This window comes from Dermacentor andersoni, chromosome 4 (assembly GCF_023375885.2).
Source record: "Dermacentor andersoni chromosome 4, qqDerAnde1_hic_scaffold, whole genome shotgun sequence".
NCBI lineage: Eukaryota > Metazoa > Arthropoda > Arachnida > Ixodida > Ixodidae > Dermacentor > Dermacentor andersoni.
In genome coordinates, this window is record NC_092817.1 from 73,804,324 (window position 1) to 73,823,362 (window position 19,039).

The 19,039-nt window shown below is 45.7% G+C and overlaps 1 pseudogene; it reads left to right on the plus strand.

Annotated features, from left to right (window-relative positions):
* LOC129386234 (uncharacterized) overlaps nt 1–19,039 on the plus strand; it is a 237,751-nt pseudogene that overhangs the window by 149,571 nt on the left and 69,141 nt on the right.

Sequence of the window (19,039 nt, forward strand, 5' to 3'; positions counted from 1 at the left end):
CAGCAAAGGGCACAACAAGCATTGGTGCGACTTGAAGCCATCTGCTTCATGGTCGGCACTGTAAGATGTGTGATAAAGGCATATTGGCGAAATCTTAGCACCATTTAAATCAAAGCTATACTTGCCTATGTATGTATGTGTGTGTGTGTGTGTGTGTGTGTGTGTGTGTGTGTGTGTGTGTGTGTGTGTGTGCGTGTGTGTGTGTGTGTGTGTGTGTGTGTGTGTGTGCTGAATTCAGTTGTGAGAGGACATCCAAAAAAAAAAAAAAGGCGAGCGTTATGGCATATCTTTGTACTGGCCTTTCGGCCGGAGGACCGGCCTTCGTCGGAGTCGGACCAGACGCCGGACCGGACCGAACTCTGACGAATGCCGGTCAGTAAAAAGATGTGCCATAACTTTCGTCTTTCTTTCTTTTTTGGATGTTCTCTCAAAACTGAATTCAGCACGGGGAGAGATGTACGAATAAATAAAAGAAGCTAAGAATCAACGATACGTCGTCTTGGCAAGACAGAAACACCCACATACGTATACATAGCTATTATATATATATATATATATATATATATATATATATATATATATATATAGTATGTCGTATAATACGTTGAATGTGTGTGTGTGTTTCCGTCATTCCACAACGCCGTAACGTCGATTCTTAGCTTTCATTTATTTGTGCATGCTGAATTCAGTTTTCAGAGCACATAATCAAGGAATGAAAATCAGCACCCGACGCTACATCCCGCACAAACCCTGTACTAACCTACGCATCGTTATTGCTACGGGTTAAAAACATACTTTACACTTTCTTGAGTGTGTCGATGGGAAACCTGCGTAAACGGGGATGGCAAGCACGGCAAAACGTTACCTCAATTGTTTCTTTAATCCATCTTCGTTTACCTTTATTCAACTTTTATCATTTATACATTTCAATTAAAATATATATACTGGTTTTGTTTTCAGTGTTGAAAGCAGGAAACGACGTTCTCTGGCACTTAATATCAAAGTAGTGCCTTATCACTGTTATGTAACGTGGTATTTTATAACGGAAATGTTATTGGAATTATTCGTAGGGAATGGGTCTCTACAGGATGCCAGAAAAGCACATTTCGTGCACCTAGCTCTACTGACGATGCGGGAGGCTTAGTGGCTGACCAACATCGGCAGGAAGACACAGTTTTAGATCCACATGGTGACAGAGGAAGTTTTTTTTTTTTGTTTCTCCTCTACTATTCTTATTGATTAACGACCTTCCAGATCATGTTACTTCTAAAATACGCCTATATGCAGATGATTATGTTATGTACAGCCGAGTTGACTCACTGGCAGATCATCGGCGCCTTAAAGATGCCTTTCTTTCATTTTGTGACTGGTGTGTTACCTGGAAAATGAGCATCAATTTTGATAAAACTGTTATAATGTCGTTTACTAAGAGACACATGCCCGTATGTTTTGATTATATATGCGACGGTCAGTGGCGTAGCCAGAAATCTTGTTCGGGGGGGGCTACGTCACTGGCCCCATGTATATATATATATATATATATATATATATATATATATATATATATGGGGCCAGTGGCGTAGCCGGAAATTTTGTTCGAGGGGGGGGGGGGCACGTTGCAGCTCGTCCTCCTCCTTAAGAGGAAGCTTTAGCTCGGGTGCTCCTATTTAAATGCATGTAGAAGGGGAATTCGTTTTTCCCTGCAACCACTTCACTGAATTTGAGGAGGTTTGTTGCATTTAAAAGAAAACGTTTAATTCTAGTGACTGCTGGTTTCGAATTTTTCATTTAGGTGGTCAATTATTTATTAAAAATTGGTCAAAATCGAAAATTTTCAGAAAACGACACTATCAAGTTTAAAACTCCGTGACTCAACAATGAAAAATGATATCACAATTCTGTGAATTGCATCTAATAGTACATCTACAACGGACAAAATAGATATGTTAGACATGAATCTCAAAAAAATTTAGTATTGTGGAAATACGGCTTTTGCACAACCGTTGTACACAACGTAACCAATTCACGTAAGATACAAATTGACATAGCAAACTTGTCCGCTTTCACTGGTAAAATAGATGCCGTTTACAGAACTACAATATCTGTTCTTCATGCATAGCTATTAGTTTGTAAACGTCGTGCTTCTATTTTTTCAAACTTTCGAATCTTTCAAAATATTTTATACAAAATTCAGGCCCTAAATCAAAGTTCTGTTTCCAACAGACACTAGAATTTAACTTTCTCTCTCAAATGCAACGAATTTCAATAAAAGCGATTAGCGGGATTATCTCAGAAAAGCGTTTCTACGTTTTACAAGTATTTGAATAGGCCGCGTCGGATTGGGCCCGAGCTAAAGCTTCCTCTTAAACAATTTGTCGAGGGATCAAATACATGAATAATAACTGCATTGTCATTCCCAAAGATGCTGCAAACGAATTCGTGAACGCTACGCACTGTCAAAACAATAAAATATGTATTTTTTCATAAAAGAATATACTCGTATGTGCCAAAAATTTTGCCCAAAATAACTGATATCAATGCTTCCATATTTTTGTCTATTTATTAAGTAAAGAAAATATCACACGAACTTTAGAACTATATCAGTTCGAAACCAGGAAAGCAGTGCATGCCGCTGATATGAAAAATTAAAAGGCAATGAACTGAACAAGTTGAGGACAAATGTGTTAATGAAACTTTGTCATTCAAGAACCGTGCTTACATTTTTGTATATATGCAATGGCCAGTGAAATATCTCAATGACGCTGTCGTTTGTTCCAATGTATTACGCAGGGGTAGCTGTCCCCTGTCGTGTATCGTGAGTAATTGCACCGAAGTTATAGTCGCGACAGAGAGCACGTATAAAAAGCAGGAGTTCTGCAAGATATACGAGGGCAAGTCAAATGAATGTGAGCCAACAACGGGGTATTTTATTTAAAAGTAGTCTTCATGAGAATTTAGACATTTGTCCCATTGACTAACTAGTCGCGTGATTCCCGTCTTATAAAACTCCTTGGGTTGCTGCTTAAAAAAGTCTGTATCTGGTTCCCTTGAGCTGTTTTTTCGGTTGCCCCAAAATGTAGAAGTCGCAAGGTGACAGGTCTGAGCTGTATGGCGGATATTGCAGCGTTTCACACTTGAACTTTGCCAGTTTTGTATTAACCACATAAGCGACGTGGGGACAGGCATTGTCGTGGAACAAGATGACCCCATTCGTCAATTTTCCACGTTGTTCGTTCTTGATTGCGACACGCTGCCGTTCTGGCATTTCACAATATCGGAACCAATTGATAGCCTCTCAAGATTTAGCAAATTCTATCAGTAATGGACCCTGACAATCGAAAAAAAAAGTCAACAACACCTTTCCAGCGGAAATGATGGCCTTTGCGGTCTCTGGGCGTGGTAAATTCGAACGTTTCCACTGTAAGCTTTGCCATCGTGTTTCAGGCTCGTAGTAGTGGCACAAAGGTTCGCCCCCATCACAATTTCAAACAAGAAGTCCTCATCCTCATTGTGATACCCGATCAGATCGGTCAAGGCAGCGCGAAACTTCGCTGTCTTCTCGCGATGGATGAAAATCTTGGGGATCCATTGCGCGCCAAAGAGCCGATAACCGAGAAGCTCATGAATTATGGCGTGAACCGAACCGTGGCTGATGTTCAGACGGTCTGCCAGTTCATCGATGCTTATCCTCCGTTCTTGCTTCATCAGCTCATGAACCTTTGAAATTATGGGGGGGGGGGGGGGTGATTGCACGATGGTTTTGGCCCGGTCTTGGAATGTTTTTGCAACGTCCTTTGAACCGTTTGCTCCAACGCTTCACAGTGGTCAATGAAATACAGTGTTCAACGTACAAGGCAGCCATACGGCGATTAATTTCTGTTTTGGAAACACCTTTAGCTGTCAAAAACTTCGCGACACCAAGCTGTTCAATTTTCGAAGTGTCCATTATGTGACGCAACCATATTCAACCCAGTGTATGAGAGCCTTAAAGAACATTTATCGTCACACCTGCGTGTCACTTTTGTAAATGAGACATGCCGTTCTCCTACGCGCATGCCTCGCAGATAATGAACCGAACCATTATTGCGCGGTTAGAGTAGGCTCACTTTCATTTGACTCGCCCTCGTACATTAGAAATGCAAAGATACGATGGGATATACAAATGCGAAAATACGGCTTGATAAAGGACAAAAAAGTGTCACTGGAAACAAAGTTCACTGCATGTATACACAAAACCTCGCAACAAGATATTTAAGTATAAGTCTCCAATGAGTCTGTGTATGTAAGAAAAAGTAACTGTGTATAATGCGTCAAACAAGGCAAATAAAGATGTTGCACAATCATAGATTCACAGAATCCTAGATTCCGCCCCCATTCCATCCACTCTCCCCGATGTATTGCGCGCGACGGAAGGCTGCGCGCTTGCTCCCTGCTTTTCTCCTTTGCGCACACAAGACTGAGCCACCATCGTCGGCTCACCCATTCCACCTCCCCTCCTACGCTTTCACTCGCACATACAGCATGCAGCGCGTGGTCACGATGTTATTACCCTTGGACTTTATACGAAACATGAGGGCGACGGTGACGGTCGGAATGCGCCTTGAGTGTCCATATAATTGTTTTCGCAATAATACAATAAACGTATCCGGCAACTGAAGCGTCCCGTCGCCCATTACTTTCCGCAAAAGAAGTATCAAAATCGAACTTTCACCATGCGACAATTCGCTGCGTCGTAACAATGTATCTTTTTTTTCTTGGGGGCGAAGGCACCAAAATGAAAAACAAAAAGAAACGCATAGGAAAGTATGTTGGTCAGAATCGAATGCCTACTTCGGGCACCTAATGGGGCTACGGAAGGAATGCCGAAGAAAACATGAGACGCTTGGTCCACTGAGAACCATACGCATACTGCTCAGTATCCTACACCGGCGAAACAAGACTTTCCCGAAAGGTTCCGCTCAAGGAACGCGGTGCAATCCTTCGAGTCCCCACAGTGATGGCGGCGAGCGACCATTGTTTTTTTTTTTCTCGTCTGCTAGCCAGAAAGCGTCCAAAACTCTGTCAGGTGAAAATCCACTCGTCCAGAGCAAACCGAACGCGCACCGTAGTGCACCGTGTGGTGGTCGGGGCCATACGAGAAAAACGTATGCGCTCTGGTTGGCTCTGGCAGGCCGCGGGTAGGGTAGCGAGAACAAAAAAAAATTGAAGCGGCTCAATGTGACCTCGCGAATAAAAGTCAAAGTAGAAAAAATAAAAAAGAACGTAGTTACTTTGGCTGGCTTTAGTGTCTTGACATGGATGTTCTGGCGTAGGTTAAAAAAAATGTTGATATTTTTTTATGTGACATGACGGCACAAATGAACCACCCCAACGCTTCGTCTCATTGGACCTCGCTGCGTGCTTTGTCAGCTCGTCTGCCACTGCTTTGATTTGGCTTGTCTGATTGTACGTTCCGATGTAAAACTTTAGAAAAGTCAATGAACCTTTGGCGTCAAATGTTTATAACAACATTAAACCCACAAAGTTCCGCAATTGAAAATCTAAAGCACAACTTTGGAAATGTCAATGCACCTTTCCCATCAAGAGCTTATGAGATCTATACCCATAAAGTTTCGCAATTGATATCCATGCGCTCCATAGATTCCGTGGCCTCAGTGAGATTCCGCGGCGAGCCCGCTCACCATCAAAGCGCCCTTGAAACTTTGTGCTCGGATGGGACTGCTTGGCGTTATGTGACTCCCGGTGTATGGTCGTTGCCACGAAATCCAGCCCGAGTTCGCAATCTTCGCGGTTAGATGTCTTTTCGAGCGCCAAAAGGCATGCTAGACAAAAGCCAGAGTGATTTCCGGCGCCGGGGGTCACTTTGGTTGGCGGTCCATGGACAGCCCGAAAAAATTTCGGGGGGGGCTGAAGCCCCATAAGCCCCCCCCCCCCCCTGGCTACGCCCCTGGCGACGGTGTACCATTACCACGAGTTTTTCAATACAAATATTTAGGCGTCATTTTTAAACCCACCTTGTCTTGGTCCAAACATATAGATTACGTTTGTTGTAAAGCGTTAAAAAAACTTGGTTAGATCCGCCGGACTTTGTCTGCTGCTCCAAGGGACACTAAATTAGTAGCGTACAAAACACTGATTCGTCGAATTTTAGAATATGCTTCCTTCGTATGGAACCCATATAAACAATGTGAAATTGTAATTGTATCGACTCGGTCCAGAGGAAGGCTATTCGTTTTGTTTACCGTCGCTTCGACCGAGACTTTTCACCGTCAGCTGCTCTTGCGGAATTAAACCTCCATTTTTTTTTCTAGACGGCGGCACATATAATCTCTGAAGATTTCCTATTCTTATAAGAACTCTTTGTCACCTATCAGATCCCTCCCTTTTAACGCCTGCTTGCCCGACTTCAACTAGAGCTTATCATGCCTCTAATATCAGATCACTCCATCCACGCACTAACACTTTCAAATACAGTTTTCCACCCCGCATGATTGAACAGTGGAATTTGTTACCTGCCGAAGTTCGTTTGTTACCCATTTCTCAATCTTTAAATGCTATTGCTGATGTATAGTTCCTTTACATTTTTATATTTCTATGTTCCTGCTTCTGCATATCATAATTAGTTTTACTCGCATGTACACACCCACTCCTGCCATAGCCCTAACCGGCTGCAGTATGTATAAAAAAAAAACAGTTGGGGTGCTATTAGGGCAAAAAGTTGACCTGTTGCATCTGCAGTAAGGCAGTCAAAAAGCGTCAAAAATGGTTCATAAAGTGCATCAGTGGGCTGCTGACGTGGTTATTGATAGAGCCGTGTTGTACTTCAGTCGTCGTCCACTTTACTTTCTTTAAGAACAAGTAAACACGACGCACACCAGTGTTACTTTGAGCCGTGTTTGATCAGTTAGGTAAATGAACTGTATAGACAGACCTCGGTCTCAACTACTTCTATTGTTTCAACCAACGTAAATCGAAGTCCAAGGTTGACTCAATCCGTTGGTAAAAACCGTTCGAGAGCGGACGTTGTCGCTGCTCTCGTGTAGCCGAAAGTTAGAGTTACACCAAAGAATAGTTGATTCCGTCCCATTTCATGTTTCGGGGTAATCGGAGCGCCAGTAGTTCGTGTTCGCGCTGCCGCCTTTCGCTCTTCCACAGTCATGGGGAACGCATCATTTTCTTGGTCGTTGCGTTGAAGAGACCGTGTCGACCCAGCGGTGACAATGTGCCTCATTGCATTTTTCAAAGTCGATTTCTGCCTTCCCTTCACGCGCGGATCGTGCTCGAACTTGGCGACAAACACAGCTCAGAGATCTTACGCAGGAGTGGAGAACATTGCCGAAGAGCGCTCGCCTAATTGGCTGGACGTTCCTCATTTGTAAGTGCCTTCGGGTACTGTTTCCACTGATGAGATACACAAGCTTGGTAGCGAGAGAAGGCTAATTTCAATCAGCAGCAAGAGAAATGTTTATTTGATGACGGGACTATTTTAATGAACGATACTGTCTCGTAACTGTGTCTTGCCGTCGAAGTGGAGGAGGCAGTTCGGTACAAGCTTGCGGTGTCCCACGTGCCTCACGGCACAGATGCACATGAATAGCTAATGCTCTACTAAGAAAGGAACGAGGGACGTCTTTTCTACTTCCACATGAACATTTAAAATTTCTAAACTGTTCACGAACATTTGTTTTTGTGTATTGTATGTGTGTGTGGTGAACTTTGGAACTGTCGTCACTATACTCTTTTCTCTATCTTTGTTTGAAAGGTTTACATCGCTTAGAGAACTAGAATTCAAACAAAAAGAGCTGCCGGCGCCATCGAAAGGAACCAGCATCTCCTCGAACGCAGATGACAATAACAAAAAAAAAAAAGAAAGCGAAGAACATCCGCAGTAGTCCTCAAAACGCTCCAGCCCCTTTAGTGCATGATCCGTGAAGTCACGCACAATGTACCAGTGTAATATCAAGGCTCAGAGATGGAGCGAGAGAAAAAAAATACCTTGAATATTTGCTGTGTCCATCAGGCTTTCGCAGCCTGCAGCACAGTTTACATAGCACGGCAGACAGGAGCAGATACCAACAAGTGTCGTCGCGCGTATTCAGCTTGAGCACGTGCGCACCCGTATACGCACATTAAGCCATCATGTCCGGCCTGTTTCCGGACATCACTTAGATGGCACACTCAGCGACCCAGACTAATGGGTCGGGACAACACTCCCTCACCGAAATGGGGAGGCCAGTTTCCTGTCTCCCAGTTTGTGTTTGGGCGGCAGCGGTACGACAGCGATGCAGTGTACATACACGGGTTCGGGCGGCAAACAAACTGCTCTCCTGCCGGCCTCGTTAGGCAGCCCTGGCGCCTCGATTGCTCTTTCTACCAGTCGCTGCTTCCTGTTCCACTACATGAGTATTTTGTTAGGAGCATCGTTCACCGCAAGAGCCTGAGTACCAAAATGCATTCGCTCCATTCGTTAACGCAAATTGCTTCGCCTCCGCGCTCACTTCTTTTGCTCATGTTTATGTGCCGGAGGAGCGAAGGGCCACGCGACATGGGAAAGTGGAAAATCAAGTAAGGTAATAGCAAAGCAAACTGTGCGCGAGAAAACATGTGCGTGCGAACATAAAAGAAAAAAGACAATAGAGCGATGAAATAAACATGCAAAGAACTGTTAGCAGGAAAAACAAAGGTGCAGTAAAGGCACCCCCTTCATTTCGTAGCTTATAAGGCTGCGCCGCTGGTGCTGAGATTTCGCAGTAACCGGCAATTTGGAATGCACGATTTGTGTAATTTATGTCTGATGGCTGCTTAACGTCATAATTACGTCCCTAGTACATGGTGTGCTGACAAATTTCTGGTAACTAGCCGCACCTTGGGCGCATCATACTGGTCATACAACAGTTATTTATGCTGGAAGTAGGGCTGCAACACATCCTTTGGCACAGGGTATAGCCAGCCGGTACTTACACTGGCTAACCTCCCTATCTTTCCCTCTCTTTCTTTCTCTCCTCAGCGTTGTTTTTCACTAGTGGCTCTGCAATATAATAGGTCACGGCTTGTGGAGGATCACGCAACTGCAAATATTAACTGAGTACGTAAATGCAGTGGTGTGTTAATTGAGCCACAGTTTTGCACTGCAGTTGTGGCCGTTCCACTGCGGTGTAGTCGGCAGCGTAAGAGATGACCTTTCCGTCAGAACTGTACATTGTGAATCTTCTGTGCCATTTCTGAGCTTACTCTGGTACCATGCTGAAGTAGGGGCCCATCGGAGCTTGTGTTCGCTATTGCGTGGCAATGGTAGCGCATAGCTTGCTTGGTGATATGGAACGGCAGTAGACACTAAGGAAAACTGCACCCTTAAGGACGTTTTCTCGTGTCGGTAACTCAGTCCACTACACCCATAAAAAAGTATGTTCGTTTTGGAATTGCAACCTTTCCCCCAACGCGTGTTTTGCCAAAATGGGCACTATGTTTAAATTTTTTTCAGCGATATCTTTCATTCTATCAATACCCAAATATTTCGCACGTCCGCCGCAGTAATGCCGAAGTGTTTCTCGGAACGGTTATAAAAAATAAATTCCCCACAATGACGATACTCACTAATGCGAAATTTGAGCGCCAGTCTATACGTGCTTTCATTTAGCGATGTATTAGCTGGCGCGGAGAACTGTCTCGTGCGGCCAATCGCAAACGGCGCGAACTGCTGCGCGACTGCCTCGCTAATCTGAAGATCGCGAGAGGCGTCGCGCGGCTGACGCGTGCACCACGGGTGCGATTCACATCAGGCGCTGCAGACATAGCTCTGCTCATGCTGCGCTTTGTTTCCATATATGGTGTTGGTGGACGCGCTCGCCGCATGCCTTATTGATGGCGTCATCGGTAAACAGACGGTGCGCATTACTCTGGCGCCATCTTGTAGCGATCATCGCCGCAGAACACGCCTTGTGCGGCACTAGACTTTTCTTCTCACGCTTTCGCCGTGCACTCCTCCTCCCCTTTCCGCCTCATGGTTCCGCTGCGCCCCCCTCTTCCGCTTTCCTCCTCGGGCTCTCTTCGCTATCATCGTCTTTGATCCCCTGCTGCATTCCGCGTTCGCTCTTTCACCCTTCGCTGTGCTCGTTCGCTCCATTACTGCGAGGCACGTCGACGCTCAGCGCAGCAACAGGCGCTCAAGAGCTGCACTCTAAGAATAAAGCACCGAAAAGAAAGCCGCGAAGCCTGGATTCGAACTGCGGACCTACAGTTTGAGAGTCGGACATTATTCATCTCGACATCTCTACCAACATAATTACGCGGAATAATAGGGCGCCTTAAGAGTGCAGTAGCGCTTCTAGCTGCTCTGACAGTCTGACACCGCGCTCTTTAGTGCTTCAGTTTATCTACAAAAATTAGCACTACGGTGAAACAATTAAAGCGACACTAGCAGTAACATGTGAAAAGCAGGAAGGAGACAAGAGGCCAAAGTAAATATGTATCTGCTCTTTATGACTGTGGCGTGCCACCTCCACAATAAATGCCCTGTACTTAGCGGTAGAAGATTGCACCGAACGCATCTGGGAATGTTCATTCTGTAACCCACACTGCATGAAACAGCGCAAGGCTTACTTCGCGTAATATTGCGCCGGCCCCCGTTGCTACACGAAAGAGCCTGAAGGCCTATTATTGGCTGATGCGCTATTATTTTCTGACAATTGGTAACTGACATATAATACAACACTGAGCTGAAACAACCTAAACGAACCAGTGGTAAGCCCGAAAGGAAGAGCATGAAATAAAAGAAAAGAAAATATGCAGATCCCACGCACTGTGTGAATCGATGTAAGCGAAGCTTTGTCTTTTGCTTGCGTTCATTGACGTTATTTGACGGTGATATACTGACGGCATATGACAGTCGTGACGTGATGTCAAATGTTACCTTGCCTGCTCCGCTTGTGTTTGTTGTTCTTGCTCCGTTCGACGATTTATGCGAGCCTTCGTCTCCTCGGCACTAAGTGCACGCTTCGGCGCCACTCAGGTTTCTGCGCTGTAGCTCACAAAACTTCCTCCTCTCTCTCTGTCTATTCCCTAGCTAACATTCTCCCCACCTCCTCCCTCTGCTGTCGTTGCTGTTGCGCGTTAGCATGGGACAAGCGCGACAGCTGCTGGGGGGGCGGGCGGTATTCTGTAAGAGTCCACCTAGTGGACTGTCCATTTCGGCCGCTGCTGATTGGATGCAGCTGTACAAGCTAGAAGGAGACGAGCGCCCCTAGCCAATCAGGAATGGCCGAAATGGACAGTGTCCACCAGGTGGACTCATACAGAATACGTCTCCTGCACTGCATTTGTGGGGGGTCACGCCTAGTTACGGCGTCCAAAGGGCATTGCGCACATGCGACGTGGCGTAAATGTTGACACAAGCTTCTCGGGTCGTATTTCCTTTGTGACACACTCCTGTCATGTACTAACGCGGTAGCGTTAAGGGCCCCGCGTCGCAGAAAATCCGGTGTCGACTCCGCGGGCGTCTCTTGGCGAATAATCATTCTGGACCACAACCGCGCAGGTCCTCGACGTTGCGCACACCTTGTCTTACATTCTTTATAAAGTTATTCCTCGGAATTTTGCGAATGACAGCTCATAAATAAATTTCATGAAAGGAAACACCGACCACGCATGGGTTTTATGTTTTTCTGACATGGTGACGTCTCAGCCACGTCCCGACGCGGCCGGCGTTAGTGGCGTGCCTCTCAACTACGTCCCGACGTGGCCGGCGTTAGCGGCGTGCAGAATCACAGCAGCAGCAGCGGAAAGTCGAGAAAAAAGGCAAAGAAAGCTTTGCTTTAAAAATTGTCCTTCAGTTTCACCATCGCAGACACCATGTACATGAAGTAGCAGGTTGAAATCCATGTAGCCAATATTGTGACCGTATGACATGCTCGAACAACTACTTGGCGCAAACCGCTAGATAATACACACTTGTGGCTGCTTAGCTGCTTGAAATGTTGGAACTTCCCGAGCACCCTTAAGTTCTGCAAGGTGTATGTTTTGAGCAAAACACCTTTTCAGCACCCTGAAACAAATGAAAGGAAGCAGCAAAGGGTGTTCTGCTAACGAATGCACCCATTTTCAATCTTTTCAGGGAATGTAAGGGTGAAAAAATGTTGTTTAGACAACCAATCACCCTCGACGGTGTAATTTTCCTTGGAGTGTAGGGGCCCCCGCACTGGATTGCGCCGAAATGTAACCTTCATGTGCCTCGTCCTTTCCATGGGGGTGATCGTACTTGCTTAAAAGCGTTCATTTGAATGTGGCTTACACGAAACAATACTTAATAAATATGTGGTTGTCCAGCATGCTATACTTTCCCATTTGAAGCGTTGATGAGGACATTGGACTATGCGAGTTTCATTTGCAGAAGCTTTACCAACTCAAGAGCTCGCCTAAGGAACGCTTTAAACCTGTGTCATGACGCGCGTCTTGAACTGCGGAACATACTTCGACGATGGTGGTGTCCTGCCTGTGTTTTTGACGTATCAAATACATTTTTGGCATTCTTTCCAGTATTCCCGAACGTAAATACTTTAAATTCGCGTGGTAGTGCGCTCTGTGTACATCATACATCATTGCATGTGTGTCCTTGCCTTTGTTTCTCTCTTACTTTCTTTATCTCATTCCTCAACACCTATTAAACCTGGAGCAGCATGGGAAACCTTTCGCTAGGCTCACCTCTTCAGTTATCATTACATTTCAGGTCTCTGCCTTAGCGTCTGGGGAAAAAATTCTCACGGTGCATTAACATATATGTGAAGCAATATGTGATTCTTGTGTTACGTCATTGGCTAATGTTGTACGAAAAAATGTCTTCCTTCAAACGAACACAAAATGCACTGGCAAACGAAAAAAGCTATATCGCGCCACGCTCACAAGTGTATTCCTTCACATTTTTTATCCTTCTAGCACCTTTCAAGAATAATATACGAAATATCGATGGTCTCATTGTCTAGCGACAGTCGTCTGCTTGCCTGGTTCAAATATTCCTCTATTGCCTTTACGTAATATTAGCCTTCTCTGAAGCCACTCTTTCGACGAGTCTAGGTAGCTAGCCGAAGACGACAGATACCGACGAAAACTGGGAACTCAGTAGGAATATGGGTCTTTCTTTGAGGACGTATTCAGAGAACGAATAACGAACACTCGGCCGTGACGTTATACCGTTAAGTTGCGTCTCATGGCCACCGCAGAGTGAGCCCTTGGGAACGAAGAACGACCCCTCGAAGAGGTGTTACGAAGGAGCAGGCCAGTGGGGAGCTTAGCACGCCGCAGAAAGTAGATCGCCCCGAGTGCTATAAAAGAGCGGTCGTTTCGCTCGCCAATAGGACTGATTTACGAGTTGCTGTCGAGCTACTGTCGTCGGACCGGCGCCGCCCGCTTTGAGGTTGCACCTGCTACTGCGAAGCGCCAACGCAATGGCTAGCAACCGCTAGCGCTGTGGCTGTCTTGCTGCAAATCGTATAGCGGAATTCGCGCCTCTCGGGAAAAGCGCGAAAATAAATGTTCGAGCGTTGGAGTTGTTGGCGATAAAAACGAGCGAAATGCCGCGAAAGCAGGAAAATAACGCTCTACCAGATAAATGTGCATGCGTCCTATCCAAGCGGATGCAGCGGCCTGGATAAGCAATTTCGTGGCTGGCAGTGACAGTTAAAAGGACGAGAGTGGGCCCCGTTGATGGAAACGCGTGTAAATCAGAGGCGACTTCTTAGTGGGCATGCGGCAATTCCACACTACTCAGCCGGGCGTGGAGAACAGACCTAACAGCCTAAAACACACTCGCGCGCTCGCACACGCACACACACACACACGCACACGCACACACGTACACGTACACGCACTTACACACACGCACGCACACGCACGCACACGCACGCACACACACGCACGCACACGCACGCACACGCACGCACACGCACGTACACGCATGTACACGCACACACACGCACACGTACACGCGCATACACGTACACGCGCACCAAAAGAAACATCAATCGGGCTTTGTCTCTCAATATGGCTTTGCCAGCCCGCATGAATTAAACTCACTGATTTTTACATATTGCTGTCGCAAACGATCCCTGTTCAACGCCTTTCCCAGTGAAGACAACCTTGAGCGAGATTCTGCCTATAGATAAGGGTAGATTAACTAATGGTAAGACTAGTTTCCCCTTTGAAGTATTGTCTTGTACAGAACCGCAAGGAATGCTTAACACAGAAGTAACATGCATACACATAGACTTTTTGCACCGTGTGCGCACAATATTGTGTTACCTGCACATTTCCTGCGAGCAACGTTAAAGGACGGAGTGAATGAGCGAGATGCGCATGCACGCTGAGCGTGGTGTATGCTGCTCCCTCACCCAAACCTTTGGGACTGTTTCCAAGTAAAAATCATGCTTAGATGCAGTATGTTAGCTGTTAGCAGTATGTTAGTTTGTCGCTGGAGACGCCAGTTATCCCTTACAGTCTGGTGCATCAGAACAAAAATAACTCAGGCAGGTCCTCATGGATAGGTCCTCTTGAGACATTGCAACTTGTTTTAGGTTGCCGCGCTGAGATCATCCACAGATTGCGCTATGGTTGCACCTGTCTACCTGTTACTTTGTTGTCTATGAGCACGTACGTCACAACACGCTAACACTTTGGCGAGTGCTTAGAGTAAATGGAATTCAATACTGGAAATGGCGCCTAAGTAGAAATGCTTACGTGTGCGCCGAGCTAGATGCTATCACGTTCGTACAGTATTGGCTAGAGAAGTGACCTCCTCTTGATACGTTATGCGTTGTATTTGGCCGCTCCGCGGTCAAGGGCAGATTACGCAATGAGTTAAAGCATGTGTAACGCTCGTTATTCCCTGAGAGAGCATTGGGCTGACGTCTGTACACCGCTACAAGTGACGGGATAAGGAAACATGTGTAGAAACATCAGGGAGGCCGGGAAGTTAATAACACTTTGTTCAGCTTGATATCTTACACGTAATAAGTGGTATGAGTTTACGAAAAATGAAGAGAAGACTTTATTTCGGATCAATGATGAGCCCTGGACAAGACGCAGCGAGTCTACAGGCGGGCGCTGAAGTCTATGGCGCACGAGTACTCTACGATAGCTTGTCTGGCTTCATCGGCCGACCAGCTGTGAGGCCAGGATCTCAGGACCTTTGCTTTGGTAAAAGACCCATCGTTTGGTGAATTCGAGGAGTACAAATATGTCTGGCATTGTGACGGGAAATGGAAATACTTCAGAAAGAAGGCGCTGTCGAATTAGATTTAATTGCATTTCAGATTGTCTTTAGTGCTTTGTATACTTTGTGGTGCAAAATACATTTCTTGAAAATGTACAGAAGAAAAGAAGACAGTGGCGCTACACTGTCTTCCTTTCTTCTGTCCCTTTTCAAGAAATGTATTTTGCGCCACAAAGTATACCTATATAATCTAAGCACCAACTTGCCCAAGAAGAAGTCCTTTTGGTTTAGTGAATTGTTTTGCATGAAAAATAGACCCTCCTCCTACCCCGTTGAGGTTTTCTTCTATAACATATTGTTGTCTACAAGTGCGAAAAAAAAAGCGTGGAGATATGAAAGAGGACGAGGAAGACGATAACTGCGCAGTGGCTATTTGAGCTGTTCGTATAGCCGCCCTTCAAGTCGTAAATAAATATTTTCTAATGCTAGTAAATATATGTATATAAACCTTCATTTTAAACGAATAAATTCTCAATTGTAGCGGGGTGTCATTTTGTTTATTTCAGTCCCTTGTGTTCAGTACTCTGCTTAAGTGAAATACATATCGCTACGAACTTGCTCAACTTGCTCAAACGGGAGGCTAGCACTCCTACTGACATTGTCATCGGCAGCGACTTCCAGGAAGTGACACGAACACTGACAAATAATTCATTTTTTAATGTGCACCTTTCTAGGTGAACCCTCCTGTACTTTACTGACAGTAGTTACCATTGTGTTGTCTTGCAGAATAGCTCACACTCATTTCAAAGGCGTGGATATGAACGGGAGTGAGCGAGTGCCGGTGAAAGGTATGTGGATCTGAGTACGAACATGAATGATTCCCGGTGAGTGTGAATGGCCGTCAGTATAGACGTGCTAGAGTACCTGTGAGCGTGTGTAGAGGGGGAGTGTATGAGCATGAAGGCCGAAAAGATAAAAAAAATAATGGTGAGTAAGTATACTCATCTACTGTCGACCTATGCATGCAGGGTAGCTTTCATATAACGAATTTCCTTATATGTAGGGCAAGGGTATGTAAGGGTCTGTACAACTCTTACAGCTGTGCCGGTTGCCGGATCTGTTCTCGACGGAAATACGCGGTAAAATAAGGAACTGTACGTAAATGTATTAGTGCAACAAATAGACTCCTTCAAGAACATAACTCCTTTATTAGAGCGAATCTTTCTGTGTGTTCTTTCCCGAGGTTTGTCACATCTCATCCGTTGTCCGTTTCTTGCCGAATGAGGTAGTCGGGTCTTCTGGGCTAATGAAACACGAAACTTGTCTGATCCCGGAGATGGCGTGACAAACGTGGGCCGATCCCTCAGACAGCCTAACCCGTGGTCGCGTGGAACACGCGCGCCGCGAGGTGGGAGCGTCCACGTCTTGCTGTTATGTCGGGCACGTACGCACTAATCGATACGCTGCCGAATCACGATGATAGTAAGTGAAAACTTGTTATCAGCTAACAATGTTCGCGGCCTGTCACGAATGTAACGTCCCCATCGCCCAGTAATCCATATGAACAACGAAATGCGATATGTTGCACGGGCTATAGAGAATCACTTCGTATATTCCATAAAAATATTGTATGACATATATTATGGTATTATAGAGTACGACAATTATGGTGTAGGATGCCAGCAATCGTGTGCGTCTGTCTCGTCTCTTTCGTTCGTTCGTGAACTGTATATTATTATGAGTACTAAATATAGCCCGGTCACTAACCTCATACTACGGTATATGCAAATGTGAATACGCATACTTCGGTATATGCAAACTTCGCCGCTGCCGCCAGACCCGAAAGCGTTCCCGCATAATTGCATACCCGTCCACATTTATCTCCTTCCTGACATTTTCTCATAGGCGATGTAATCTTTTGCGGAAGCCTACGTTAACGAAACGTCACCCGAATGCGCCGCACGCGAGGAACTCCGACCACAGCGTGCGCTGCGAAAAAATAGCGACGTTACGTGAACACGCGAAGTTCGCGAGTGGAAAAAAAAAAAATTAATCAGGAAAGCGAGCGCCACCGCGACCGCAAACACTGCCCGCACTCCACCGCGTCGAGTCCGCACTCAATTCGTCTTTGCCGCGTTGAACGCCGCGTGGCAGAGTAATGACCTGCCGGGAATCGCCACCGCCTCCCGCGCTGCGTGTTTCCGCATAGCAAACAGGGCACCGCTGGCCCCCGTGTACTCCTGCGCGCGGCACCGTCTAGCTTTCCAGTCCCTTGCTTTTTTTTATATATTTCTGCTTTTTTGCGGTGTAGCGCGGCACCACGTCCATTTGCATGATTGATATTTGTCGCTTTGTTTGCGCGGCCCAGAAAGGAGCGGCCGCGCCGCGTGTTTAAGGATGTAACTCCAGGCGGCAGCGCTGACGATGTAGCCTCGAACGAGCCGGCGGGTTAAGGTTTCAACATCGCCGACGAGCACGTTGCCAGCTTCCCCTGCATGCTCGTGGGTGCCCCAAACTACAAGCAACGATTAAAAAAACAACGACAAAAACAACAACAACAACTTCGGGTCGATATTAGAAGCGACCAGTTGCACTGGCTTTACAGCCAGCGTTTCTGACATATTACGGTTCGTACAGACGGTCGCCATTCTTACTAATTTGCCTTCGTTAACACATGTGAGCACTCGTGTTTCGTTTCATGTATTCTGTCAAACGGCTTAACTACGACATCGTAACCTACTATTTTCATTTCTAAGTGCTCGCGAAAATAAATGCCGGCATATATTGCAGGTGTGTGCCGCAAGTTGTACTTGAAAACTTCACAAGCGCTATGCAATCACAGTCAGGTAAAAGCAAACATAATCGTCTGCACACAATGGCAGAATGCTACTACAAGGTCGACGAATTTAAACACCCATTTTTTTTTTTCTGTCTGCAATGCGGAAATGCAACTCATTATATTGCGATACAACAAGCACGAACTCTGTGCCTGAGTTCGGTAAAAAAATCTGAAGGTTCTAAGTATAAGTTAATAGCCGGCACATTCAAGCATTTCCCCACGCTGACTGTCCAACCGCGAAGGTTTCTTTATATTTGTATCACATGATTGCCTTTCTTTCCTTGTAATTTAAGAAACATTATTCTTGTATGTTCGAATTAAGTATGTGGTACGCAAGTGGACATTTGCAGCTGTGTATGTATTGCAAGGGGCATATATATATATATATATATATATATATATATATATTCATTGTGCAATGTACGTCCACTATTTCCACCTGTTATGCACTCGATCGAGAGCTGTGACTATTGTTCAAAAAACAAACACAAATGACAAACTATTTGCGGGTGCGGCGGAGAGAGCACAATGCACGCATCCACCTAAAGGGTTCAGAAAGGAGCTGCTTCTTCGAAATCTAGCAATGAATGCACGCTCCTGTATGCCCCTCCCCCCCCCCCCCCTTTCTATTGCAGTCCTTCTGCTTATTACACGTATACACATGTACCGAAATGGACAATGTTATTACCTTACTTTTCTTTCCTGCTTATGTCTCTCCTATGACGCATTTCTGCTTAGTTCTGTATGGCCAAACGTGTCGTGAGAGATAGAGAAACAAGCTTCAATGCTATGCTGGAGATGTTAGCCTGGCTGTTCGCCTGACATGCTACTCCAGGTGCTGGGCGATGATTATGATATATACAGTGATAATAAGTGCCTTACAGTCACACGCACGCGCACGCACGCGCACACGCACGCACACGCACGCACACGCACGCACACGCACGCACGCACACGCACACGCACACACACGCACACACACGCACACACACACACACACA